The sequence below is a fragment of the Chelonoidis abingdonii genome, chromosome 17 (assembly GCF_003597395.2).
Source record: "Chelonoidis abingdonii isolate Lonesome George chromosome 17, CheloAbing_2.0, whole genome shotgun sequence".
Lineage (NCBI taxonomy): Eukaryota > Metazoa > Chordata > Testudines > Testudinidae > Chelonoidis > Chelonoidis abingdonii.
In genome coordinates, this window is record NC_133785.1 from 17,348,450 (window position 1) to 17,354,449 (window position 6,000).

The window sequence follows — 6,000 nt, forward strand, 5'->3', positions numbered from 1 at the left end:
TTCCTGGTACGCTGGGCAGGACAGTACGTGTGTTCTACCTGGGATGCACCCATCATGTCTGGTAGCAAAGCAGGGGCATTTTGCCTGGATGTACCTAGAACAGTGGTGAGCAACTCCCATGCAGACAGACCTAGGCATTGCTAGCATTCCCACCTGGAAAGGAAGATCAGTGCATTCCCAGTGACATACATTAAACAGACAGGCTAATTCCTGCCTCCTAGATGGCAGCAAACTGAAAGGGATTTGCCTCCACTCGATCAGTGTCCCTCAAACTCCCTTGAAATGCTAGGCAAGCTTTCAGCAGAGATGAACTCAATCAAACATCTTGGCTCAAAAAAGGCAAATCTTTATTTTCAAGAAAGACTTTTTAAAACCTCAGCCACTTACCCAAAGGTGTCCCTCAGACTCTGAGGATTTGGCACCCATTGACGCAGGGTGCCCGGCACTTCTCACTGGCTTTAAGGGCTTTGTCATTCCCAAAACATGATTTTCTGGCCCTCTATATGTCTAAGGTGCTTTTCGCCCCTTTCTCCTTACGAGAAGCAATGTAATTTGTAGGTAATGGGCCAGATCCTTGGCTCCAGCTGCTTTGCACTGGTGAATCAACATAAAATAGTCATAAAGCTGCCTTGAGGAGCCCCTTCCCCCAAGATTTCCTCTATAAAAGAGAGGAATCCTCACGTGTAGAGGTGGTGCAGCGGGCTTGTCTCGACCACATCCTTGGCTCTCTATATCTTACTCACCTGCATGGTATTTTACATTGCTCTAGTTAGGGCTGGTTCTACGTTCTTTGCCACCTCAAGCCAAAAAAAACCCCCAAACCCTCCGGGAACGCAGCTAACAGCAAAAACAAAAACAAAAATGGGATCCGGAAGTTGTGCCTGCCCCAAGCACATGCTTGGTTTGCTAGTGCCTAGAGTCGGCCTGGCTTTAGTGCCTTTATTCCTGAAGTCCCAATGCACTTTACAAAGTGATATACAAAACACACACAAATCATTTCACTCACTACAACCAAGTAGGCATTCGTGAGGCACATCTAAACAGTATGCACCTGCCACTTGCATGCAGACAGAATGGGATTGCTCTGCTGCTAAACATCTTGGGTGCAGCTGGCAGCAACACAAATTAGTGTCAGTTAAGAAAAAATCCTCCTTTTGCAGACTGTTATGTGGCTGATACAGGACAAGGATTTGAGGCTATAACATGTGTAAAGATCCTCTCTTTCTGTACATAGCCTGTTTGATTTTCCATGGAATGGCCCCTGCTCATTACTGAAAGTGCATTGCATGTTCATTTGCAGATTTCCTAGAAGATGCCCTGCCACAGAATCTTAGTGTTACTGAGCTTCCTGATTCTGTCCTGGGCTCCAGCAAGAGCCTCTAAGAAAATGGGGAGTGAGATGTTTCAGAATATCTACGATGCGGAAGCAAACTTTCACCAAACCGGCCCTGAGAAGGGAAACCCAGTGAGCAGAGAAACCATGGAAAACAGCAAGAGCATGAACCTTCTTGCTGCTAAGGGCCTCTCAGTAGCAAATGGAAGTCGCCATAGTAGTGATGACAAGGCTGAGTCTAGCCACAAGGAAACACGTTGAGCATTGCTGAAGGAGTCAGCCAAGAGGACGCTTTCCTTGCTGCCTTCGCTCAGCCACAAGAAAGCCATGATCGTCAAAAAGAGCAGCCCTGGGACCAAGTTCTCCCTATCACTTGATGTCCCCACCCATATCCTGAAAATCCTGATAGATCTGGCCAAAGCTAAGCAGATGCGGGCCAAGGCAGCAGCCAACGCAGAACTCATGGCACGAATTGGACGCAAAAAATAAATCTCATTCCAATTCAGAAAAGCTACAGCCATCAGATTCAGCTGAATTTGGAAATCTCTGTAGCACAGATGTGGTCTAGCACATGGATTCTCCAGTTGTGGTCTGTGGTCCACAGAAAGCTGGCTATCCATATAGAGCCAGCTCCACCTCTTTCTGTTCAATCGCTTCTACAGATATCCAGGCTTTTTGTTGCACAGCTTAGTTACGGCTACTAGCAGCCTCCTCCATATAAGAGGAGGAGGAGGAGGAGGAAGATGCAAGGGAATGGGAGTCACTTTCAAGAACTGAAGCGACAAGCAGGACTCTTAAAAATACATAAATACTTCCCTAATTTTACTTGTCCATGCAAGCAATTGCCATTAATTCACTGTGACATTGGTCAAGTCACATCCCTCTCTGCTTCAGTTCCACATCTGTAATATGGGGATAATGATGCTGACTCACTTTTATGGATGAAACTCAGTTTGTAATTGTGTATTATTAATGTGCAAAATACTGAGGCTTTTATTCAGTCCTCGTTCAGGAAAACCCAGTAAAAACTGTGTAAGTCTCTCACAATTTGACGTATTTGTTATTAATATAGTGATGGCATTTTGTTGAGCTGAGCAAGTTAGCATCGAAGTTATCTGTATCCAGAGAAAGAATGGTCTGGTTATTGAGGCTCTGCACTGGAATTTGGGAGACCTCGTGTCTATTCCCAGCTGTTCAACAGACTCCCTCCATAGCAACCTTGGAAAAGACCCTTAATCCGTTTGAGTCTCAATTTCAATAATAATACTTCCCTACCTCACGGGGTGTTGTGAAGATATTATTAATATTTGATGTGTTCAGATGCTACAATGATGGAGGCCTAAAAAAGATAGAAATAAAAAAGTGCAGAACTGGGTCTCTGGAGTAGCTGTTGTTAGTGTTTTATGGAGCATTTTTCAAATCCAAGACCACCTGCAGGTGTTTCTTCTGTGTGATTATCTTGGCTTCTATCAGAACATGACATGTGGGATGCATCAGTGTTACTGGACAATGCAGAACAGGCAAAGAGGTAACATTAAATAAATAGCACCCCTCTGTCCCTTGTAGTCAACATAACTATAGTTTCATGAGTTATGAAAAAGATCACTGGCAAGTAGTTTGGTCCCCCTAGCAAAAAAATTATGAATTTCACACAACCTAGTATACACAGAAATTTCCTGATCTCTTCATCTCAGTGAGAACAAGTTATTTTTATATTTAAACATTCTCCCCTGTAGTTTTGGAAACACAAACTCAAGCCATCCAGGCTAGTGCAGGAGTTTGGAGAAGCAGAAAGTGAAACTGCCCGGGTGAGTTTTACTGTGCCAATCTAAAGTTAGTGAACAGAAACAATGGAATTATTTGTTTTAATAATCTTTGGTGTTATTGGGAGTGGGGGGGGGGGAGTGTTTGTTTTTAAATAGATGGGACCTGATTTTTCTCTTGTTTTTATATCAGTGTGTGTTGCCATTAACTTCAGAGGAGTCACTCGTGATTTACATCAGTGTTAGATCAGAAACAGGCGCATCACTTTTTTTTTCTCTTTACAATGAACCCTTAAGCTGCAGGTGTAGCGTAGTTTCATGTGATTCAATTACCTCTGGGCTTTTCTAGGCAATACAGCAAACTGATGATACGTTTTAAAGAGAACATCTTCCAGAAATTTGAAATGAAACTTCTTGAATGTATTTCCCTCTCTATTTGTGTCTCGGTTAAAGACAATTTTTTTCTTTAAATAAAGCTTTATTTACCACCCTTAGCAATTCTGCAGAGAATGTACAGAAAGACATGTGACATGTAAAATAAAAAGTGGCATTTTCAAATCCGATCTGATTTCTTTGACATCATTTTGGACTATCCTGTCACTCTGTATCTCACTATATATTTAATAGACTGGAAGACCCTTACACCCCAAGGGGTCATGCATTTCTACCGTCAATAAAAGCAAGTCAAATCCTACAAACACAGAACTTCTTACCATGTACAGGACCCTAAGAAAATGAAGTTGCCCCAAGCTCATCCCTGAAATCAACCACCTGGAGAGGGAAATGGGCCTTGGTGTTTTAGTGATGGACCAGGGGTGAGATGAGAGAGGAAGAGGGGTAGGCGTTGCTAAGTACCCCATGTAGTTTGTTTTCATTCCAGATAGATAAAATGTGCTAAGCCCTTGAACCACTGCTCTCTGGCTGACCCAGGTCCAGCACTGATGGGCTCTAGAAGCAGCTGTGCCCAGCCTTCCTTGACTAGATTCAGGGGTCAGTGTAGGGAAATAAAAATGAAAGGCAGGGTAATTAAAAGAGAGAGATCATCTCAAAAATGAGACCACTAAATATTGGTCCATTGAAAGAAATGAAGTTACACTAGTCCAACAGCAATGGATCTGACTCCCTGCCTCTGGTATCTTGTCTGGATCCCCTCACCAACAAGAGCTATAGCAGAATTGCTGGCTTTTACAAGTCATGAATGCAATTGTGTGTAAGTGTGAAGTGTCAGGTTTCCCTGTTGGACCCTGACTCCAACTCCTTCAGTGAGGTTTTGAGATAACAGCCGAGAGTGGGGCTGACACACTGGTACAAAGGACACGGGCCATTTACATAGAACAAGTAAAGGACAGACCAGAATGAGAAGCTGTCCTCAAACTAGCTGGAGTTTACCCCAGACATTACCATGTTCTCTGAGGACTACTTACTCTACAGTAAGTACATTTCTTATTCCATATTTTCCCAGCAGGCATTAAAGCAGAGCTACAGTGTCGGGCTACATGCCCTTGAACAGACCTCCTATGTACTTCTTGATTTAGGGGATCAGGCAGGTGAACAAAACAGTATGCCATTAGCAGGCAACTTTTGGTAAAACACCACTAACTTTGACAATAATAAGATCCATGGGTAGATTCATAATATACCAGGTTTCTTTTTGCAAGTACTTTGAATCCAAGTAGGGATAACTGCAGAAAATGACTAAGCAATTCACAGCTCAGTGTCAGTACGGGGTGGCTGACCAGCCCATTTGTTAAAAGGGCTAAATGATCCCACCCAGCACTGTATGACTTATACTCCATCTCAGATCTTGACTCTCACAAGTTAAGTAGGTCTGGGCTGGATCAGAACTAGTCCTTGATGGCTCACCTGTAAAAGGTAGTGTAGAGTTTCAGTGGTTCGGTAACTAATGCCCTTCTCCCTGAGTCAGTACTGAACAAATGTGCCATCGTGATGATAGGGGGTGCTGTGCTGTGTGGCTGGAGGTGCCATGTTAGAATGAGATGTAAAATTTGTCATGATTTCATTTGGTCATTAGCACTCCCATGGTGTTTTTTTTTAAACAAGAGCCAGTCTCCTAACCCCAGTGTCTTGGCCAAATTGGACTTGATTAATTCCATTCTGCTTTCCTTAATTTCCCCTTTAGTTTACATAGGATATAGTATGTTTTCTCATATTCCTAAATTGTTTAGTGTTACTGTGCTCTCAACAGCCGTCATGCTGCAGCCTAGTGCTGGATGAGAGAATCCCAGTACATAACGTATTATCTGTTTTGGGGGAAAGGAGCAATATAAACAAACTGTGAGATATTACTAGTTATTCCTTGCTTGCCTGAAACAATCCTGACACAATCCAGAAGACTGTTAGAGGTATCCAGGAGGTAGATAAGAGGAGAAAGTAATCTCTGGGATGCATTACTGCTATTTTGGGGGGTGGGAAGTAGATGGGTTCATGATGCCAGGGAACAGCAGTGGTGTTTCTGGGGGCAAGGCAGGATGGAAAAGCTTTTAGTTGGGGTTGAACTAGAGCCTAGTTTTCAGAAAGACATCCAGTTGTGATTAAAAGATTTCAGGCCACGTCTACACTATGGGATAATATTGAATTAGCTAAAATCGGTTTTATAAAACTGATACTATAAATTCGATTTCATGCGGCCACAGTAGGCACAGTAATTCGGCGTTGTGCGTCCATGGTCCGAGACTAACATCGATTTCTGAAGCGTTGCATTGTGGGTAGCTCTTCCGTAGCTATCCCATAGTTCCCGCAGTCTCCCCCGCCCCTTGGAATTCTGGGTTGAATCATTATTGTCGCGGGTGATTCTGGGTAAATGTCGTCAGTCATTCCTTCCTCCGGGAAAACATCAGCTGACAATCCTTTCGCGCTGTTTTTTTTTGGATTGCCCTGGCAGAC